The sequence below is a fragment of the Octopus sinensis genome, linkage group LG8 (genome assembly GCF_006345805.1).
Source record: "Octopus sinensis linkage group LG8, ASM634580v1, whole genome shotgun sequence".
Classification (NCBI taxonomy): Eukaryota; Metazoa; Mollusca; class Cephalopoda; order Octopoda; family Octopodidae; genus Octopus; species Octopus sinensis.
The window spans coordinates 42,496,873-42,519,372 of NC_043004.1; positions in this window are offsets into that span (position 1 = coordinate 42,496,873).

Consider the following 22,500-nt stretch of genomic DNA (forward strand, 5'->3'; position numbering starts at 1 on the left):
TCAAACCAGAGACTGAAGGATCATTAATTGCAGCACAAGTTCAAAGATTTCCCACCAGAAATTACTAAAAACGTGTAATGAACAGAACCACAAGTAACTGCAGAATATGTGGAGATGTAGAAAAGACAATAAATCATATTGCCTCTGGCTGCCCAGTCCTGCCTAAGAAGGAATATATTCACAAACATGACATAGTTGGGACCTAAATACACTGGAAGTTATGCAAATACTATGGCATAACAACAGGAAAAAGATGGCCAGAAGAACATATATCAACAACATCATACATGAAAAAAAACACAACTATGATGTTGTTGGTACATGTTCTTTGTCTCTCTCCTTAACTTCTTGGAAATTTTAGGTAAAATAATACTAATGTGTCCTGTTCTAATGTAATTAAATTGTATTTCTTTGTGCAGCTGAAGATTGTTCTACATTTTAAACTGATATAATGAAATAATTACATTGTTCAATAAAATGAAGTTGCATAAAACGGTTGTACTGCATTACTCCTGGATATATTTGTTGCTTATTTTGATTTTAATCACCTTATTTTGAAATTGTATGGATAATACCGAACTAAATTCTGTTGCCTCAACTTAAGTACCATATTCATATGAATATATATATATATATATATATATATATATATATATATGTGAATGAATGTCTTGTATATATATATTTAATTTCTGACGCAAGTGTATATATTTATTTATTCATATATCAAATACACATTATTGAATTAAATAAGTTCCCCAAAGTTAAACATATTTTATGGAAACTGATATACGAACATACGCACACTTATGTGCATACAATTCGCCCACATATTTACCCTAATAGACAGATATTTTACCGTAAGATCTCGATTAACACTCCCCAAAATTTCCCATTGACCTAAAAATACAATACTATATTTAGCGGCTGACCCAAACAGTTTTTGATGAATCGGTTTATATTTTGATATCTCGTGTCGCTAACGTGTTCAAAATATGATTTTTCTTTTTGATGTTTTTAAAATGCTTCAGAGAGACTATATTTATAAAATGTCGCAGTATAGAATGTGGCTCGCTTTAATGCGGACCCCCCTTTGGTGCTGAGACCGATTGGGAGCAGTCGGTGGGTGCTATCAGTCCAAACAGCTTAAGACCGGCCCTGCTCTCTAGGAATTTAAAAATGAATAACATTTTGAAAACACATAAATTCATCAAATGCAAAAAGCAATACAGATCGCTGAAAAATGTGGAGCTTTATACAGCAACCATGAAAACATGGGTTAAAAATGTGGACACCCAAACTATGGAACATACCACAAGCTGCTGGAAGATTTCGAATTGCTATTCAAAGAAGGAGAGAGTTTCACAATTAAAACCAGTTTCACTTGTTCTTCCAAGAATCTGATTCATATTACAACTTGTTATAACCCATTCGTGTAGATGGCACTTCTAGTCAAAGGTAGAGTCTGCTAAGATCCTATGGCACGTTGACTCTGGACTCAGAAATATGTTAGGGGCACACGTGCCAGAAGAGTTCCTAATCCAACGACCCTGTCAGGGTTATTTCAGTCAGTTGTAATGCACTGAAACGACGGAAACCATAATAACCAGCGTCAACATAGGTATGCCCACACGCATACACATACACACCCACAAACACACACACGCATATAAATTTAAATACGTATATATATATATTATATGTGTGTGTGTGTATGAGTGTATATATACATATATATGTATATATATATATGTATTAAATTAATAACCATATATATAATTATATATCCATCTATCTATCTATCCATCTATCTATCACATATATATATATATATGTCTGTGTGTGTATATATATGTCTGTGTATATACATATATATATATATATATATATATATATATATATGTATTAAATTAATAACCATATATATAATTATATATATATCTATCTATCTATCTATATATATATATATATATATATTTAACAAAACTGTCTGACGGACGGGAACGTGAAACTCTGAGTAACAGGTTTTGTTGAATTTCTGCTGCTTTGAATAAAGTATAATATATATATATATATATATTATATATATATATTATATATATATATTATATAATTTTATTATACTCCATACTGAAGGAATGTCTAAACATCTTTAAGCTACCCAGAAAAAACTCCATAAATACATGCGGGCTATTAAATAAGACTCCACATTAACTGCGAATTAACTAATTTGAAAATTAAAATCTTAAATAACTTTTCTTCCATCGTCTGCGCAATGTATGTAAAAAATATACAGACAAGTGTTAGTGCATACCTATAACAATATACGAAGATGTGTTAATACCCATAACTAAGAGCATTTTCTGCGGTCCTATTTTGATATAAATAAATGTGGTCGCCGTGAAATTTTAATCTGCTGTTTTCGAATCTATACTTGCAAGTGTTTGTGCGCAGACGTGCAGATTTGCTTTGTACGGGTATGTATTAACCCTTGTTCGTATATTTTTTTTTACATATATTGCGTTAACGATCCAAAAATCTATTTAAGATTTTAATCTTGAAATTAACTCCACTATTTATGGAGTTATTCTTGGTAGCTTCGTAATGTTTAGACACTCATTCAGTATGGAGTCATGTTTTGACTTTCTCCCTTAATATATATATATATATATATATATATAGGAACATTCCGTTAATTACGACGACGAGGGTCCCAGGTTATACAATCAACGGAACAGCCTGCTCATGAAATTAACGTGCAAGTGACTGAGCAATCCACAGACACGTGTACCCCTAACGTAGTTCTCAGGGACATTGAGCGTGACACAAAGTGTGACAAGGCCGACCCTTTGAAATACAGGTACAACTCATTTTTGACGGCTGAGTGGACTAGAACAACGTGAAATAAAGTGTCTTCCTCAAGGACACAACACGTCACCGGGAATCGAACTCACGATCTTATAATGTGAGCCGAATGCCCTAACTACTAAGCCACGCGCCTTCAAAGACACACAGACACACACACACACACACACACACACACACATATAATATATATAGAATAATTAATTTAATATATGAATGTCTTACTTCCATACTGACTACATGATAATTAGAATTAACGTGATTTTATACTTAATTGATGAATAAATATATTTTTTATTTTTATATTTTTAAAAATTTTATCTAGCTTCAGCTCACGAGCTGTGGCCATGCTGGGGCACCGCCATTCTAAAAAATATGGAACGCTTCACGAATTACCGTGTCATATATATATGTATATATATATAAGTGGATAAATCAGTGTATTGGCTTTAGAATAACTCTCTTTAGCCCTTAATTATATGATATATATATATATATATATATATATACACACACTATTAATACAAGTGCATAGATGTTTGCGTATGAGCATCGGTAGAAAAGTGTATTTCTGTTACTCATTCTCATGCACCAATTATACATTACGAGTTCGCGCGCGTATATGTCTGTAATTGTTGGTATGCATCTATGTGCACATGCACGCTTGTGAACTGAGTTGTCATCAGTATGCGTGTATGTTGTTTGGGTTTAATATTGTGCTCGGTTCCAGTTATATCTCTGTACATTGTTGACTTCAGCTTTGATGTTTTGATGTTTAGAATTTACCTTTAGATTATATTTCCCTTCAAAAGACATTTGCTTCTCTATTCTGTTTCTTGTGATCTTAATCGATTATTTGCCCTGAATACAACAATCCTGGAAAAGGAAACATGCTTAGTATGCTTCTAACGGCAGTCACCTATAATTGCTATGTTGTACTCGCTTTGAAGAATTATGATATATAACATACTTATGACTGTTTCCCGTTGCAAATATATCATTCACTTCTCTTGCGTAGATTTACGCAGAAATACATACACATATACGCGCATACATCCATCTATGCATGCATACATACATACATACATACATACACACATACCGATATATTCATGTATGCACACATACGCATGCATACACGCACACGCAGTATTTAATTATCTGTGTATGTATACATAAGTATATAGATATATATATATATATATATATATATATATATTATATATATATATATACATACATATATACATGCATGTATGCACACGAATTTATATTTATACGAATATATACATATATTTCGTTTTTGTATCTGGTTTCCACGATTCTTTATGTGAATTCGTGTATTGAAACATACTTTGTTGTATCTGGGTTCAGCCATTTTGTCTTTACGCCTTATTAACTAACACACAGGTTCGATGTCCACATTACTTATACATCTATCTTTTTTTCTTTTGTAGAATTTTCGTTGCTTGCTGAAACAATAATTCTGAAAGAAAACTCATTCATAAAGAAATTGAGTGGAAATATATTCGGTGAGTGTGTTAGTTAATAAGGCGTAAAAGGAAAATGAATCTCCCCAAATTGAAAACTCTTGATTCCTTCACACATGTGTCAGAGCCTCACCTTTTCCCATATATTACAATAGTTGTTTGCATCCATTCCTTAAGCATATTTTTTGTACTTTGCGAATCTCTCAGCAAAATCCTTGAATCACCTTTTAATTATTTCATTAAAATGCTACTTCGTGGTTCGTCCGCCTCCACTCTTCTTCTGTTCATTTGGTCTTTGTGTACTCATGTGTTACTCTGTGTGTCCGAATCTTCGTCACGTCTTGGAAATGCTTTAATTCTAATATTCAAACTAACTAGTGCAGATATTATTTCAATGCTCTATTTAAACTGACCTGGTTTTTATCTATAAATTTTGAGTTTTCATATATTGGCTCTCATCGTGACACGTTACCATCTTACACATTGAGCACGCAACACACAACTCAACTTCATTTTCGGTACCCCGCTACACCTCTAGTTTGCTACATTCGCAAATTTAGCAACAAGAAAATTTATCTCTAGCGAAAGTAGAACAAGTGCCCAAGACATAGTTTTCTCCCCTTACGTCATCTCAACATTCTGTAACTGAGTTAACCTTTTCGAACGTATCTGCCGAACTATAAATCAATCAGCCAATCAATCGCTCAATGACTGCTGGCTGACTGTCTGACTCACTCACTCACTCACTCAATCAATCAATCTATCTATCTATCTACCTACCTACCTACCTGCTTGTTTGTCTGGCTACCTAACTACCTACTTACCTACTTACCTACCTACCTATATATTTATCTGTCTACCCTTTACACGTATGTTTGTCCACACACACACACACACACACACATATATATATATATATATGTGTGTGTGTGTGTGTGAGACTGTGTCTGTGTGTGCACGCGTGTGTGTGTATGTGTGTATATATTATTTGTTAAACACAATGTATGTTTTATGTGCTGCTATTAGTTCCAAATGCTGAGAACATGCGAGGCAGTATTTGTTAACACGCCTGGTGTCCTAGCACATTTTGCAGACCCTGCTTACGTGGCATAAACTAAAAATGAGGCGATAGGATGAGAGAAGAAACAAGAAAGAAGAAAACCTTCTTCGTGTCTACAGCCGTATGCTATAGCTGTACAATTAACATAGCGGGCATTCATCAACGTAACAGAAGAGAATTCGTGTTTAAAATGCAATGCATTGAAATTAAGCAGTATCACTGTTTAAACACTTGCAATATCAATCTTAATATGATAGACGACAAATTAGAGGCGAATTGGAATTATTCTTCAATAAAAGGTAGAAGTTTGAAAAACTGGAAAAAAAAAAGAAAACAGAAACAATTCGGGAACAGGAACTTAGCCATATGTTTATAATCGCTGAAAATTTCGGAACTAGAATTCAGCGGTGGGTTAGAATTCTTAGACCTAAAAAGAATCTGAGTTCTTTCAGCTACGCCTAGCTTAAATTTTTAGGTAAGTTCGTAAGATATTGCTGAAGGCTGTGATCTTATCGGCCCTGTGTATTAAATACATTGTGATCTATATAACCTTCTCATGACATTGGTCTATACCGAGACGACGGATTGGGTGTTTACCATGGCTGTGATGGTCACACCCTCGATAATTTTAGGAAACAACTTACTTCTACATTCGCTCAATTAGTCCTTACAATCACAGTCGCTACTAATTTGTCTAAAGTTGATTTTTAGATGTTTCCCTAACCCTGAACTCCTCCTCAAGCTTTAGTATTTAAAAACATGATTGCTAACATTAGTAGCGAATTGTCTAACCTCTGTTCCCCTAAAGAAATTTTCGAGAAGACAGAGCCGTACTACAAAAATGCCCTAGCCACTTGTGGTTTTTAGGTTAAATTAATATATAACCAATTTAATATTAATACGAATACTAATGTTAGGCCTAGAATTAGACATAGGAAAATAATTTGGTTCGTCCCACTCCTACTTTTCCATTAATGTAAAATCTACCATAGATAAAAGACTCCTGGTTCGGCTAGACAAACATTTTCCAGAAAATTCCATGTACAGGAAAATATTTAACAGGCGCTCAGTGGAATTATCATATAGCTGCTGCTCCAATGTGAAAGAAAAGCATTATTACACACAGAGCAATGCCAGGAACTCACTTTCAGTTATAACTCTCGAAACCCAGGAACCTCTCTACTCGACCATGGATGTATGCTTAAATCTGTCTCAGCATATGAATCTAATAGTTGCATATAAAAACATATACTCTCTTTATTAAATATTTATCTCTAATAAGATGGACTTCTTTTTTGATGAGCTTACCATCACGGAATAGTACACTATAGAGATATATATCTATATATATATAAAGTGTGTGTATGTGTATACATATATATGCAAATATTTGCATATATATACATATATATATATATATATATATATATATATATATATATGTATATATGTAAATATATGTGTGTGCATGTATGTTTGTATATATATATATATATATATATATATATATATGAGTATATATCCCATAATAGAGTTTGTATACGTATTTATCAAGGATTATGTTGGAGACACTAAAATTTAGACATTCTATAGAAAATTATTCACATGAAAGAAAGAGGGACAAAGCACACATCAAATCTTCCGTTAAACAAACAAAATAAGCTCCCAGCTTACAGAGTGGCTATTATTCTCGACGCTCTAGTTCCCGTTATTAGTCTGATGAAGGTTTAGTAGTCAACTTTTCTAAACTCTTCATCGTATTTGAATTATGGCTATTATCTGTGATTGTGTAGTTCATAATATTTAATCAGAAAACCTTCTTCGTGTCTACAGCCGTATGTTATAGCTGTACAATTAACATAGCGGGCATTCATCAACGTAACAGAAGAGAATTCGTGTTTAAAATGCAATGCATTGAAATTAAGCAGTATCACTGTTTAAACACTTGCAATATCAATCTTAATATGATAGACGACAAATTAGAGGCGAATGGGAATTATGTCTTCAATACAGTTCCGTTCATAAACTTGACTTACAGAGAAGAAATCGCTATATAATTTAGCTTATTGACATATATATATATTGATAAATGATAATTTTTCGCTGAAATTCTTATATACACTACTATGTATGTAAATCTACGCATGCCTAAATTAAAGGGCTGAAACGCGAACGTATATATGTTCACCAGCATAATAAAACATAGGAGTATTATATATTAATATATGATTGTATATTAATGTGCAAGTGGCATATGATTATATGAAGCAACGAATATCTGTCTATATGTCTGTCTCTCTGTGGATCTATCTATCTCTCTCTCTCTCTCTATCTATCTATCTATCTATCTATCTATCTATCTATCTATCTGTGCATCGATCTACCTATCTATTCATCCATCCATCTATCTATCTATCAATCTATCTATCTATGCATCGATCTACCTATCTATCTATCCATCCATCCATCTATCTATCTATCTGTCTCTCTCTCTCTCTCTATCTATCTATCTATCTATTTATCTATCTATCTATCTATTTATTTATTTATTTATTTGTCTATCTATCTATCTATCTATCTATCTATATATCAATCTATCTATCTATCTATCTATCTATCTATCTATCTATCTATGTATCGATCTATCTATCTATCCATCCATATATCATCTATCTATTTATCCATCAGGCTAGCTATTAAAATGCATGTATATATATTTTAATATGCATGTGTATGTATACATATATGTATCGCTTTGGTATATTTGTTCATGTTAGTAATATAATTATAGTGCTATTAGTTGAAACATTCTGTAGTGTCCAGGTTTACACACTCATACTATTTATGGCAGCATCGCCAAATGTTGCTGTTTTTTCTAGTTTAATAATTCAATAGTCGCACTATATCTCGCTTCTCCAGTGCTTATTGCCGATTAACATATTTTCTTTTGCGTGGAGTGTATCTTGTGGAATATAATTTCTATGTCAATGTTATGTGCGTCTTCTAATATTGAGTGAAACGTCTGAGTTATATTGCTAATATGCCCAACAATTTTCTTTTTACAGGGACTATGCTTATTTTCTTTATAGTATACTGTTCGAATTCATTTTCATTTTCATTTTACCTAGTTTTAGCTCACGAGCTGTGGCCTTGCTGGGGCACCGCCATTCGGTATTGCTACATGATTTTACTTCACGAATGCTTTTGGTGCGTGAGAGAGTTTGATGCAGCTGCCCTCATCTGCACCTCCTGCCGTGAAGTTGGTTCATCTGGGACCAACTCCAATTACCGATTTCCTTAAAATAGTATTCATTAAAACCCTACTTTTCTCAGATCAGTAAAATATAGTTATCCTCCCTTCATTTTGTAAGAGGCATTTTTGCATTAAATAAGCACAATAATTAGGAAATGAAGCAAAATCATGCGAGTAAAGACTTTATATCACTTGGCCATATATATTTACGCCCCGTTGTCAAATACCGCCTATGTATAGCCTTTCATCCTTTCAGGTTCAATATTATAAGTATGATGATATATATAAACGGTATATATATATAAACCTTTAAAAAATATGGGCAATTGTGCTTTGTTTTTGTAAATCATTATTGCATTCCACCTTCTTATAGTTATTTGATTTTGTCCAGAACTGATAAATATCGAGAATTGCAGATTTATATGTGAACATATTTCGCTGTAATTATTCAAAATCTATGAATAATTACAGATGTACAATTGAATATATTCTGTAGTAATTATTCGAAACCTTTGGACAATATTGCTATTTTTATCACTCTTATAAATATCATTCAGACCAAGGTGATTGTTGATTAAGCTAACCTATAATAAGATCATTCCAAATATCTGATCTTACGTTAAGAAAATATTTCCAGAAATAAATTATCTTGTATAACCTTTCATTTTTAAAATGGCATAGTATAATTTGCAGAAAACTAGCAATTTCCAACATCTTACATTGATCAAGCTGATATAATGCTTTGTATCTAACTCGATACTAAAACATATCTATTTCCTTAGTAAAAATAATGAATCTCTGAAACATTGCCAGAGTATATCTTACCGATTTTTGTAAATTAGTTGATTTGGATTTTACCAACGTTATTGAGGCTGAAGGCCATTGTGTAATGTCGTTTATTTTCTTCGTATTTGTCTCTAATATATCAATGAAATACAACGGTTTTATTACTTCATTTTCTGAAGTTATCTATCATCTAAACACCCCATTTATGCCTTAGAAAATATAATAGAAATATATAATTGTCCCTTTATAGATCTGGATATATAAAATAATCTGTTTAGAGTAAAAGATTATCTTAGTATATTCCATGAATAAATTGGTGATACACAGTGTAAGTGATAAATAAATAAGATAATTTTTGGTCGGCCATGATAACCACACTCTCCCGGCGATATTTCATCATTCACCTACCAGTCATTATCGCCGTCTTTGATTTATATGTTATGCAACTCTTAGTGAGGTATGCAATGCTTGCTGTATTCGATATTAGAACAAATTTCAGTTTCAGATGAGATCTCTGAGACAAACAGAAAGAAGTGAACTGGAAAGTAGAGAAGAGGAGTTAGTTTGACAGTGATATTTAATGAGACACACTTACGGAGATATGTGGCAAGAGAAAGTGAGAGAGAGACAGAGAGAAAGAGAGAAAGAGAGATAGAGAGACCGAAAGAGAGAGAGAGAAATGGAGATATTAAAACAAATTTTGAAATGTAGTTAACAAAATATGTTCATTGGCACAAATTCTCACACCACCCCCACACAAGCGTATATATATACCTATATATATATAGTGAAAGAGAGAGAGAGAGAGAGAGAGAGAGAGAAATAGAGCAATAAAGAAAGAGAGAAAGATAGAGAAAGAGAGCGGCATGAGTTTAGAATAAAATGTAGCCTGTTTCTTAGTTGACTTGGAAGGAAATCAAAATGACATAACGGCCAACGTTGTGAATATTAGAGAATTAAAATGACAAGTTAGGTTATAATATGGCAGACGTAGCGAATGACCTCAGTTGACGAGCTAAAGAAATGAGAAAATGGAGAAAAAGGGAATATTGAACGGAAGATTAAAACAGAAAAGATAATTTTAGAGCGGAATTGCGGGAGATAGATGCATCGAATGAATGCTAAAGTACAGGGAAAGTGATGGTTGACAGGGAATGTATGAATTATAGAAACAGGAAAATAGAAAGGCCGTAAGGGTTATTGGATAAAACTAGAGAAATTGTGAGAAGAAGAAATAGTGCTTAGGGAGAAGCAGGAAGAAAGACAGAGAGAGAGAGAAAGAGAGAGAGAGAAAGAGAGAGAGAGAGAGAGAGAGAGAGTAAATTGAGAGGAGGAGTGGACAAAAGGTAAATAGAGGAAAAATGAATGACAAATTGACATATGGAGAGTTTTTGGAGAGTGAATGGTTTGTGGGGATAACGAAATAGAAAGCTAACCTGTTTCTGTCTCCACACACATGCAAATCGACATACATAAATAGGAAGAGGGAGAGAGAGAGAGAGAGAGAGAGTGAGAAAGGGAGCGAATAAGAGGTACATGGGAAAGTTGGCAGATAGAAAAGAGGAGAAGTCACTGGAAATGGAACAACGGAATTAGTTGAAAAAGAAACAGATGGTTACACGGAATGCCCGATTGTTAGTGAGGAACGAACATAGAAAGATTATCACAGTGTGATTGAGAGCGATGGCAAGGGAATGGAAGCGAATCAATGATATAGAAATGAATCCATTGACAGATAGTAGATAGATAAGTAGATAGATATATATCGACGAATTTACCCCCCACCGCATATATATGCGTATGTGTCAGTATGTGAACGCTTAGATGTGAGTATATATGTGTTTTAAAGACAAGGATGTAATGAAAGAGAAAAGGCATCTTGAGTTTAAATTCTATGAGTGAGCTTTGAATAAAACGACTAACGTTCTATGCGTCACAACGGTACCAATCAAAGGAAAGCTTTCGATAAAATCAGAGAGTGAGCAAGACGTCTTATGTATGCATGAATGTTAAATCCACCAGTCCGTTTGTGTTTCTGACTAAAATTAGTGCCATTTTTGTCTCCACATATGTCTGTCTAACTTCCCAGAGTTAGAAGCGTTTGAATAATTATATTCGTTCGCCAGTAGTTATTACCATTTAAATACCATTTCAACGTAGAGGCAACTTGAAACCGACAGTAGTTAAGTAGGATCGTTGTATATTTTTTGAAATATTCATATAGTTTTTTCTTAGTGTTGGACGGATATTATTTAAATATGCTTTGTTTTCTTATAAACATGTCATATTTAACTAGATAGTAACATAAAAGAAAGGCAATCAGTTGTTTTGGAAGATGAAAATACTGTTTGATATAAGGAAAATGAAATATTTAGGTGACATTGTAATAACATTCGTCCAAATATGGTCTCTAAGTTATATAAATATTCTTCTCTCGAGAAGGCATAACGAATAAATAACAAAGCCAAAGACAGCCACAAATGAAAAGAACGAATAAGAGATGCATTTTGAACATTTAAATGTGGCTTCATAGAATATATTCTACCTTGTATCAAACAATGTAATATAAAACAAGACAGTTATACCATACAATTTTTTGAGAGTGCATATTTTATATTAATGTTCTCGTACACTCTTCATTAAATATTTATGTAATAGTTAATATACGACATCGAAGTTTACAAAACTGATGATAATAATAACGTTTCAACTTTTGACAGAAGACCAGCAAATTTAGGTGAAGATGGCTAGTCGATTACAGCCTCCTAGTGGTTTACTATATATTTTCTTGATCCCCAAAGGTTAATTCTTCTCATGCATAGGGACAAAGCCAGGAAAGGTGGCGGACGGAACATCCGACTATATAAAAAATACTGGACTGAAATTTTATCTCATTGTATCAAATACGACAAAGATGACCTCGGTAGAATTTGCACTCAAAAAGTAAATGACCGTAATTATATACAGTAAAACATTGCTTCTGTAGATTGTATGGTAATACTAGGAGGCTTTAGCGCATGACGTCATGCCTACAGCTAAGTTACGAAATGGTTGAAGACAAAACACAATCGTATATATTTTAAAATGCTGTTATATGATTTATGTAGTTATTTCAACTCAAGCACATTGACTAAATCCCTAAAGGAGTAATCATAGTTTTTATATTAACGTTATTTAAATGTCCTAATGTATAATAGAGACAAAACTGCATACGTCAGTTGCATTTGGGGAACGATTATATGGCGAATAATAAATTATTAGGGATTGTATTCAACCGTTCCTAAAAGGATTAAAGTTGGCGTTATTTTCAGTGGCATCCACGAATTAAAAGAGATATCATCTACATTACAAACGCCAAATCGAAACTGGTGTGCCACAATTGTCTTGAATACAGCTTAGCAAGTCTAAATATCTCTTCCTCATGTAAGGTTTCGACAGAGTGAAGCCTGATACCAGTTTGATAATTGTAAGAAATTTAGGATTACAGGGAGAATTGCCCGGAGATATCAGCTTCGCTGATTTAAACAGGAAGATCACACCAAACACTATACATTTTTATGTATCAAATGACTGCTTACACTTATATGTCATTTACTTGGAAACACATTAATGTGGAGAAGATTCTAGGAGTTCGAAGTTCTGGGGGAAAATTGTTAGCGTGGAGCTTCGAGGGCTGGACGCGCTAAAAGTGACGACAATCAGAAAAGCTTGTGAGATGGAGCAAAATCGTTGGTTCAATAAGGTCAGCCATATCAGAGGAAGGGAATACATTTTAGCAACAACAGAAATAATGGCAGATGAGATACCTGTGAGAATTCAGGCGGGGGCGTATCCATTAGTAATTGAATTTTAATTAGTCGATTGGCCCTTCTCTAAATCCGTTTCAATTTGCTGGCAGCAGCAATATCTCAGGTGTTACAGCACTACTCCATTGTAAGCCTCAATTTATCGTCGTAGAGCGTCAGCAACTGTTGGGGTTGGAATATTTTCTGGTCCTAAATGGAATGGCTTGTATTTGTGATGCTGTCCTAGTATTTTCATCCATTATTAGGGGTGTGTCTGAGGTCAATGGGGTGTATGATACTAATAATTTCTTGAAAACCCCGCCTGTAATATGCAAATGCCACTTTGAGGTGGCTACTCGCTTTTCTGTTTTGTGTACGTTACTACTCTATCTCTTCTTGAGATTTTATAACTAGCTATTTTGGTTGTTGTAAATCAGTGACCGGTGGTCACTTTGTTTACAATATATCGCTGGCAGAAGCGGATCTTAGCTATTACACCACACGCAGTTGTGCGCGGCTGATGTGAGCTAAATAGCTCGAAACTGGGCCAATCCCACGATCCTGTTAGTTGCTGGAGGGTAGTAGGGGTTCTGTTCCCCTGCTTGCGATGTATTGTATACAAAAGGTGCAGAACTTGCAACGAAAACCAGCTGGCAGGCAATCCGCCTGTGGGTAAACTAGTAGTAACATTCAACTACCAATTTGATGTGGCCACTCGCTTTACTATTTAGGATACGTTACTACTCTGTCTCTCTGAGATTTTATAACTATTTTGCTTGTTGCAAATAAGTGACCGCTGCTCACTTGATTTACAATATATCGGTGGCAGAAGCAAGCAGAAGTGCTGAAGATTTTGCGATTAAAAAGGACAAGTCTGGTATATCCTCATTAAAGGGCGATTTCAAAGTATCTATTAATAGAACCAACGCATGTTTGGTGTGAAGTGACTTCTTTTCACGTGGGTTGTGCATAGTTCTTGGAAGTGCTGGATCATGGGCGTTAGACTGTTTCTTGCTGGATGTGGCAGAAAATGACAAGTAAAACATTGCTACGTAGAAATAAGAGAGAAGCAAATGAAATCTGGAGAGCACCAGAAACGATTGGGAATGAGACAGTAAGAACTACCGTCAAAGGATCCCTGATAGTGTGATCTGATAGGAAGACACTGGACATGTGAGAGAGGTGGAGCCTGTAGGCGGCGAGCAGTTTCTATAGTTTTAAGAGGAGCCTGTAGACGGCGGGCAGTAATGATTTGTTTGTCTGCCCGCTACGGATGAAAATTTTACAAGTTTCTAGAGCTGGAGCAATACTTAAGTATAGTGGATGAGACATTGACAATGCTAGTGCCTTTCTTGTTTGTAGCACTTACTGCGAATTTTGAACTTGGTGTATGAGAAAAAGAACTTCCTGGAATGAGTTGAATGGGTAATATTTGGGAGGGATTGAACAAATCTGAGTAGTGAGAATTTGCATGCAACTTATGTTGCAAAGATGGGTATTTTCTCTATGGATATATATCTTTTTGTACAAGTGAATATTTCTGCATGTGAATATACATATATCTATACTTCCATACAAAAATACATAGGTGTGTATCTACCTATCTATATGTGTAGAAACATACGTACGCACATTTATATAAAATTAACAGTCTGAGCATTTCCTATATAGAATGTTTTGAATAATAACAGCTAATCTTCCACATTGAATTTGACTATTGTGACAGCGACACCAATTTGATTTTTATCGTTTTATCGTAGGTTCTCTTAAGCATTAATTACTAGTCGTAAATACCTGGTTTTTATTATCTCATATCATATGACAATCACTACTAAACCTTGAATGTTTAATATTCTTCAATTTCTGAAAAAGCATAGTGGTTGAGAAGAAGAATACAGAAGAAAATAGCTAAAAGTAAAAGAAAATAGGATGGAAATAGCAAAGCAGCAAAGCAGGAAATCGTATTGGCACACATTGATGATTCTTACTGATTTAAGTTAATTACACATATTGGCAGAAAGAAAGGTCAACGACAGCATCGAAATTGGAGATAGATATCAACGAACTGGAGGCAATTTAAAGATTTGTCAGTAGATTATTATTTGAAACTTTAGAGACTCAATGAATTACTCTTGATAATGCATTGTCTAAAAGACAAGGTATTTCACGAATGAGTTTACAAAAATGCCTACTTTACCAATATTCTCTTCGCTGTTCTTTCTGTGTTAATGGTGATACAAACCGAATTTTAAATTGTATGCGTTCCGTGTTTTATATTTTTGCCAAAATTGTGTTATTTTTGTGCATTTTAGGGAGAACATTGATTTAAACCCGCAGTACACTTTCTACTTTCGTTGTTTATATAAATTTTAATACGATGCAAACCAAAAACAAGAAAATATATGATTATGCGTGCAAAAATATTTATGTAATATGAAATGGACAAACGCTCATATCATCATCATTATCATCATTGTTCGACCGTGGTCGAGACAATGGAATTTACTATGTTACGCCAGACTTCACGGTCCATCATAGCATTACGGAGGTCTTGTTGCTGGATGCCTGTATCCCTGGAGATTACATCAGGGTAGGAGAGTGTGCGCCCTCTGGTATTGCGAGTAGATGGCTTCCAGAGGAGAAGAGTAGAAATTACTTCTTTTTCAGCTCTACAACAATGTCCAGCAAACTGGACTCTCCTACCTTTCACAACGCTCATATACAAGCACACACATACACACATGCATATGTATATATATATATATATATATATATATTGGTATGTTTTTCATAGAATAATCTATGTAATAGGCGTCCATGTTAAATTCTTCTAAATGTCCTCTATTTACATAATATTGATGTCTTTTTCTTTCTTTCTTTTGTTATCTTACCGTTACGGCGGTGCATCAGCATGGCCGCAGCTCTGAGCTGAAACTAGAGAAAAAAATTTATATATATTATGCTTTAGCTATTGTGCAGTGGCCCTTCTGTTACCGAACCTAGAAGGTTTAGTCAAACAATTTGACCTCAGTATTTTGTTTAACTCTTCTCCTTCTAAGGTCACTGAATGATGGCTCAGTGTACAGATCAGTACAGAGTAGAAATAGAGAGACATATGTATCTGTTTGTAAATGAATTCGATGAAGTGCTTGATGGTTTTGTAGGTCTTGCTCGATACTGAAATCTAGTTTTATGGGGACAAACATGACTCACGTTTGCATCAGTCTGTCGTAATCATTCTATCTCTCTTTTTTTTTAATTCCGAAAAAAAAAATTCAAAAATAATTACATATTTTCCCGTTTGTCTATTATGACATCAAAATAGATATTTCATTAGCATTTTATATTATATAACTTTTGCATTCATTTCTGCATATGAAATATGTAAATCCCCAGTCGTCTAACGGATAGGGACTCTGTCAAAGGGCGAGTGTGATTCATATGTCAGTGCTATAAAGAATTACAAAATTTTGTAGAGGAAATAACTTAAAATTTCATCTCATAAAATTATTGCATTTCAAAATGGTGGTGATATCTTACGTGAATCTATGCCGTATAATGAAAATAAAACACTTCAAAACAAACAAGAAAAGTAAATATTGGTTTCAACTGTTAGCATAAAATCAGTAAGCTAGTGGAGATGGTATGTCATTTGCATCATCTCCAGTGTTCAACTGGGACTTATTGTATCGATTTCAAAACGTTGAAAGGCAATGCCGACGTAGGTGCAATTTGAACTCAAAACGTAAAGACGGACGAAATGTCGCTAAGCATTTTGCCTGGGGTACTAACGATTCTACTAGCTTGCTGTCTCACGAAAAGTCCTTATTACTGACAGTCTCATCATTGTCAAATATATACTTATTCTAATTGAGGTCATATTCCGCTGAGATCGACTTTGCCTACATCCTTTTTTGGTTGATATTTGAATAATTGAACTTCAATTATTCTAAAGTGTAAAAAACACTTTTATAATATTTATGTAAGTACACACGCATACTAACATATCACGTACACGCACACACAGACACACATAAATATCTACGCACACTGATACTCTGACACACAAACCCACATCCATGCACATATGTATATTTGTACATACACATAGCATCCCGGAAAAATGCCTACTTGGATAATATAATCATACATCAGTTTTGTATTTACTGTTTATAATTTGTCTCCGTATTTCAACCTTACTAATTCCATTTATGTTTTCAGGCTATTTTATATCAGGGTTATTAAGTTACATTAGGGCGTAAACAACACGAAACTAAAAAACAAACATACGATCAGAAAATTAATGAACGAACTCAAAACTAAAATTAATTAGCGGATTCATTCAACTTGAAATTATTCTTCACGTTAATATTCAAATCACGATGTTGATCTTTCTTAATGAAAAATACATTGAAGGAATGAAAAAATGACTTTGTAATAACTCTGTGAGAAATAGAGACATTGATTACTTTCTAACTTATTTCGGCTTTTCCATCCATTTCCATTCAAAACTGTTGCTGTCCTCTGATCATTACACTGTACAACAACAGTTTATAAATTTAAAGAACGTTTTCTTCAATAAGGAAAATCAATTTCATTCTTGTTTTCCTAAGAGATTTCAAACAATATTATTAAATTAGAACCGTTTACCTTCCATTGCAACTACACTTTTAATGTAAAGACTTCGTTATAATTTACCAATCAAGAAACGAAAACGTCCTTTGTAATTAATGTTGTACATAAAGGAACAATTGTAATGCATTTTGTTTCACGAACATTTGGCACCTCCGAAACTTTTATCAGTGGATCAATTTCTCCGGAACCTCTACTCAACACAGTAGTTGAAATCATGATTTCGGCATTTCCTTTTGTCCTTCTGGAGCATAGCAATTCGATTCTGAAATAACAGAATGGGTTAATGTATGGAATTTCGGTTCGAGTACAAATCGTATATTATGAAACATAGTGGACGATACATAGAAGAGGGACATTGAGGTTAAACGTGATAACATCCAACAAACACAACGATTAACAAACAGATTAAATTAACAATATGCTTCCCTTATAGGTGGGAGTTCCACTTGAAGGTGATTAAGGAGACCTCATGCACTTTGGAACCCTTAACACCAACGACTCCCCCGGAAGGTATCCTTTCTTCTCCTTTCCTTCTGCCCTGCAGGCGCACACGTAGAGGAGCCCATTAACTAGGGCCATCCCTGCCACATTCATCCACCTTTCAACGAACTTATTGGGTGACAATTCCTCCCTCGCCAGCCTAACTTTCCTTTTCAGGTGGAAACTGAAAAATTTAATGAGGCCCTATCCAAAGAGGAAGGAACCTGTCTTTGACCCTTTCAATCGCGTCCACCACCAAACTCTTTTGCAATAGCCACCAGACAGAGAAAAAGTGCCCACCAGGCCTGCCAAAGAAAAGTGGCGGGGCAATCTTCACAAAAAATTCAGAGGATAGCAGGATCCGTCCTACTTGTGACAAAGTTCCACAATTCAGCAATGTGCAGGCACTGTGCGAGATCACGTAGAACGGTTTCATCGTACACCCGTGCCTGTAGAGCTCATCTGTACACCCGTGCCTGTAGAGCTTATCGCACAACTGACAGCGCATCCAAGTAGCGTTGTCAGGCCAGCTTCTGAAAACGTAAACAAAACCAGCTACACTGAGGACAACTTCAAAGTACAGTTCCTACTTTAAGAATCGCCATGCTGGACAGGAAGTAAGGAAAGGAAAAAGGGATGTCACCTACCTTCCTGGTAGTGTTTGTAGTCGAGTGCCTCTCCCACCCAGTCTGTTTTGTTGGGTTATTCTGGGAACACTATTAACAGCTGTTTGCTTGCCGTAACACTGGGCGATGTAATGTCATACATCTAATGTCTAATGTTCGTATAAGTCTCTAATGTCATTCGTATCATCATGCGGCTCTCCGGTACTCTAAACGTGTTGGGGATGCAGATTACCTCCTCTGTTTCAATGTTCACATTTTGAGCTATGAGGGCCATGTGCTTATCATTGGCAGTCCTCACTAGCAGAAAGTTCCGCCGCTGTGCGGATGATTGCTGTTGTTGTAGTGGCATTTTTCTTTGTAAAGTTTGTTGCGTTTTTGATTATCTTGTAGGGGTTTGTGATGGTGATTGTAGTGTTGGTGTTGTTGTCAGTGTGTCTATGTTTGCCGTTTCTTGGATTTCTCCGTTTTTTGTTTCTCTCTTTCTTCGTTCTTTTGCATTTCTTTCATCACTTGGATGCGTGGAGGAGTCCGTGTCTTGTATGTTTTCCTCTCGATTTGATTGTTGTGGTTATCTTGTATTGGTAGTAGTAGTTGTTGTTGCTGCTGCTACTGTAGCTTCCGCATCTGTTGCTCGTACTACTCCCACTGCCACCTTTACCGTAACACCTGCCTGTTTTGTCTCCGAGGGTTCCATTTCTGTTTCTATTCCTTTGCCTTCCTGTTGTTGAAGTTGTTGTAGTTTTTCTCGACACACGGGTTGCGGTACTCTGGTTTCGGCATTTCTTTCTGCCCTTCAGTTATGGTTCTGTGGGCAGAAAGACAGTAAAAGGGCCGTTGAACCACAATCGTGGCACCTCGGCCTTCTGCCTTCCACGTTCCATTCTAGTTCTACTGCATTCGAGAGGGAGATCAGGTTTGGGAATTTCTCTAACTGCTCTGGATTCCCGTGAACATCCTCTAGTGTAGTCCCAACCCATCGATCTTTTAACGTCTAGATTTTGGCTGCCGTCCCTACAAATACTTGCGAGAATCTAACATAGATCCGAGCCTGGTGGGACTGTAGGGACTGTAATTCGTACCGCCCTCCATCCCATGTACGTTGGGAAGAGGGCTATTTCCTCGGTACGATGTGTGGTCACCAAGTTCTGTATCACCTACTTCTCATTGTTAAAATGGACCGCTATTCCTTAGTTCTGCCTCACCCGCCTAATGTGGCGGGTATTTTACTATATGTCTTTCAAGGTTTTTTCCACGTGGTCGCGTTTAGCATTTTCGAGCTTCCTTGTCTTTGTGGTTACACCTATAAACCACTATTCGTTTCGCTGTTGCTTCTAGCACGTCGTTTGAAGGTGCCAGTTCTGCTTTCCTTCCATTCGTTTTCATAAATTTCTGCTGCCTTGTTTAGTTCCTCTATTTTCTTCTCCAATGAGATGTCAACCCATTCCTTAGCTGCTGTTATATTTGCGGAACTTTCTTTCCTATCGCTAACTCCATTTTTGTAAGAGGCTTCGAAATCGCTTTTGTTTTGCGTGCTACTACAATTCCCATGCAGTGAGTAAAACTTTACCCCTCCTTCCTCTCGCTATCTTTCTGCTTTTCCTCTCCTCTCTTCTTTTCTTGACTTTTCACTTCTTCATCTTTCTTTACTTCCTGCTGGCTGCTGCCAATCATGGTGGGAGGACAGAGAAGTCCTCGTGAGTATTGCTGTTCTACCTTCCTTCCTCACTCCCGCTTTTCGTCACTATCTTCACTGTTTAATTTCTTCGAAGCAAATCTTGCAAGAAATTTGAAAATAAAAAAAAGTTTCTATCTCCCCCAAAATGGCATTTCACTTAACAAACGTCAGCCACCCTACCAAAGGGCAGCTGGCTTGAAATACGCTTTAGCCAATAAAATACAGTTTTGAACCTTTTAAAACAAATGAATTTAACATAAAATTACAGCGCTCCAAAAACACACCGCCTACTCTGGCAATAATAATAATAATAATAATAATAATAATAATAATAATAAGGATCTTTTCGGTTTGAACGGCAGTTTTTTCTAGCGGTGTCGTATGGAATTGTCACCCATAAGTATGACCCTAGTATCGATCTATTGCATTCCAATCTGTTTTAGGGTTAGAGTTATGGGTGGGGGAAGGGTATCTTTTTTTTTTCCCAATTGTAAATAAACCCAATCTGTTTCTTAAACGAGGGACATATTCAAACGGCACAGAAGGTTTTTACCTCAATAGACGCCAGTCATTGGTTGAAATCGCAGAAAAAGCGCAACAAATATCTTACAAGCTATAGAATTTTCTCAATAAAGCTAAGAGAAAAAGATGTTTTATCAACACATTCTACCAGTATACCAAGTTTAAATTTTTTGAGTTATCTAGAAATTATGTTAAAAACTGCCGTTCAAACCGAAAAGATCCAATAATAATTATTATTAATATTATTATTATTTATTATTATTATTATATTATTATTATTATTATTATTATTATTATTATTATTATTGCTATCATTATTATTATGACAAGAATATTTCTCACTGTTATAACAGATATCATCAGTAACCACATCGTTACCATGACCACCAAAAGCAAATAAAAAATAGAAAGCAACAGCAATGTTAGACGTCATTGAAGAAAATGTCAGCACTTGATACCATAGAAATCTACAATATATAGATAGTGGATAAATAATTCAAATTATCATGAATGTAATCCGTATCAAACACAAGTAATTTGTTGTTGATTTTCTTGTAAACATTAGTGTCATACTCCGTATGTCATTACACATCGTTAGTCTGTTTACATCAATGTGTGGAGGCGCAATGGCCCAGTGGTCGGAGGATCGCGGTTTCGATTTCCAGACCGGGCATTGTGAGTGTTTATTGAGCGAAAACACCTAAAGCTCCACGAGGCTCCGGCAGGGGGTGGTGGTGAACCCTGCTGTACTCTTTCACCACAACTTTCTCTCGCTCTTTCTACCTGTTTCTCTTGTACCTGTATTTCAAAGGGCCAGCCTTGTCACATTCTGTGTGTCACGCTGAATCTCCTCGAGAACTACGTTAAGGGTACACGTGTCTGTGGAGTGCTCAGCCACTTGCACGTTAATATCACGAGCAAGCTGTTCCGTTGATCGTATCAGCTGGGACCCTCATCGTCGCAACCGACAGAGTGCTCCTATATACATCAATGTGTAAAGCAGTACTAATACTGAAATATGTATGATACAGACAACCGCATTTGTACATGTGCACAGGCATATATATATATATTCATTACAGATATAGGGTGAAATATAATTAATTTAATAAACTCAACAAATTTCACCTAGTAGTAATTCGGTATAGAAAAGGACCATATTCGGTAAAAATTTATATAATTATAATAATAAGGATTTTTGCAACAAGTTACTTAACCACATACCGAAAATTTTAGAAATACCAGCCAAAAGACTACTATTTTCTTTTACTACAAAAATCTAGCATTTCTAGATTTATAGGAATATTATGTCGATAAAGGAAA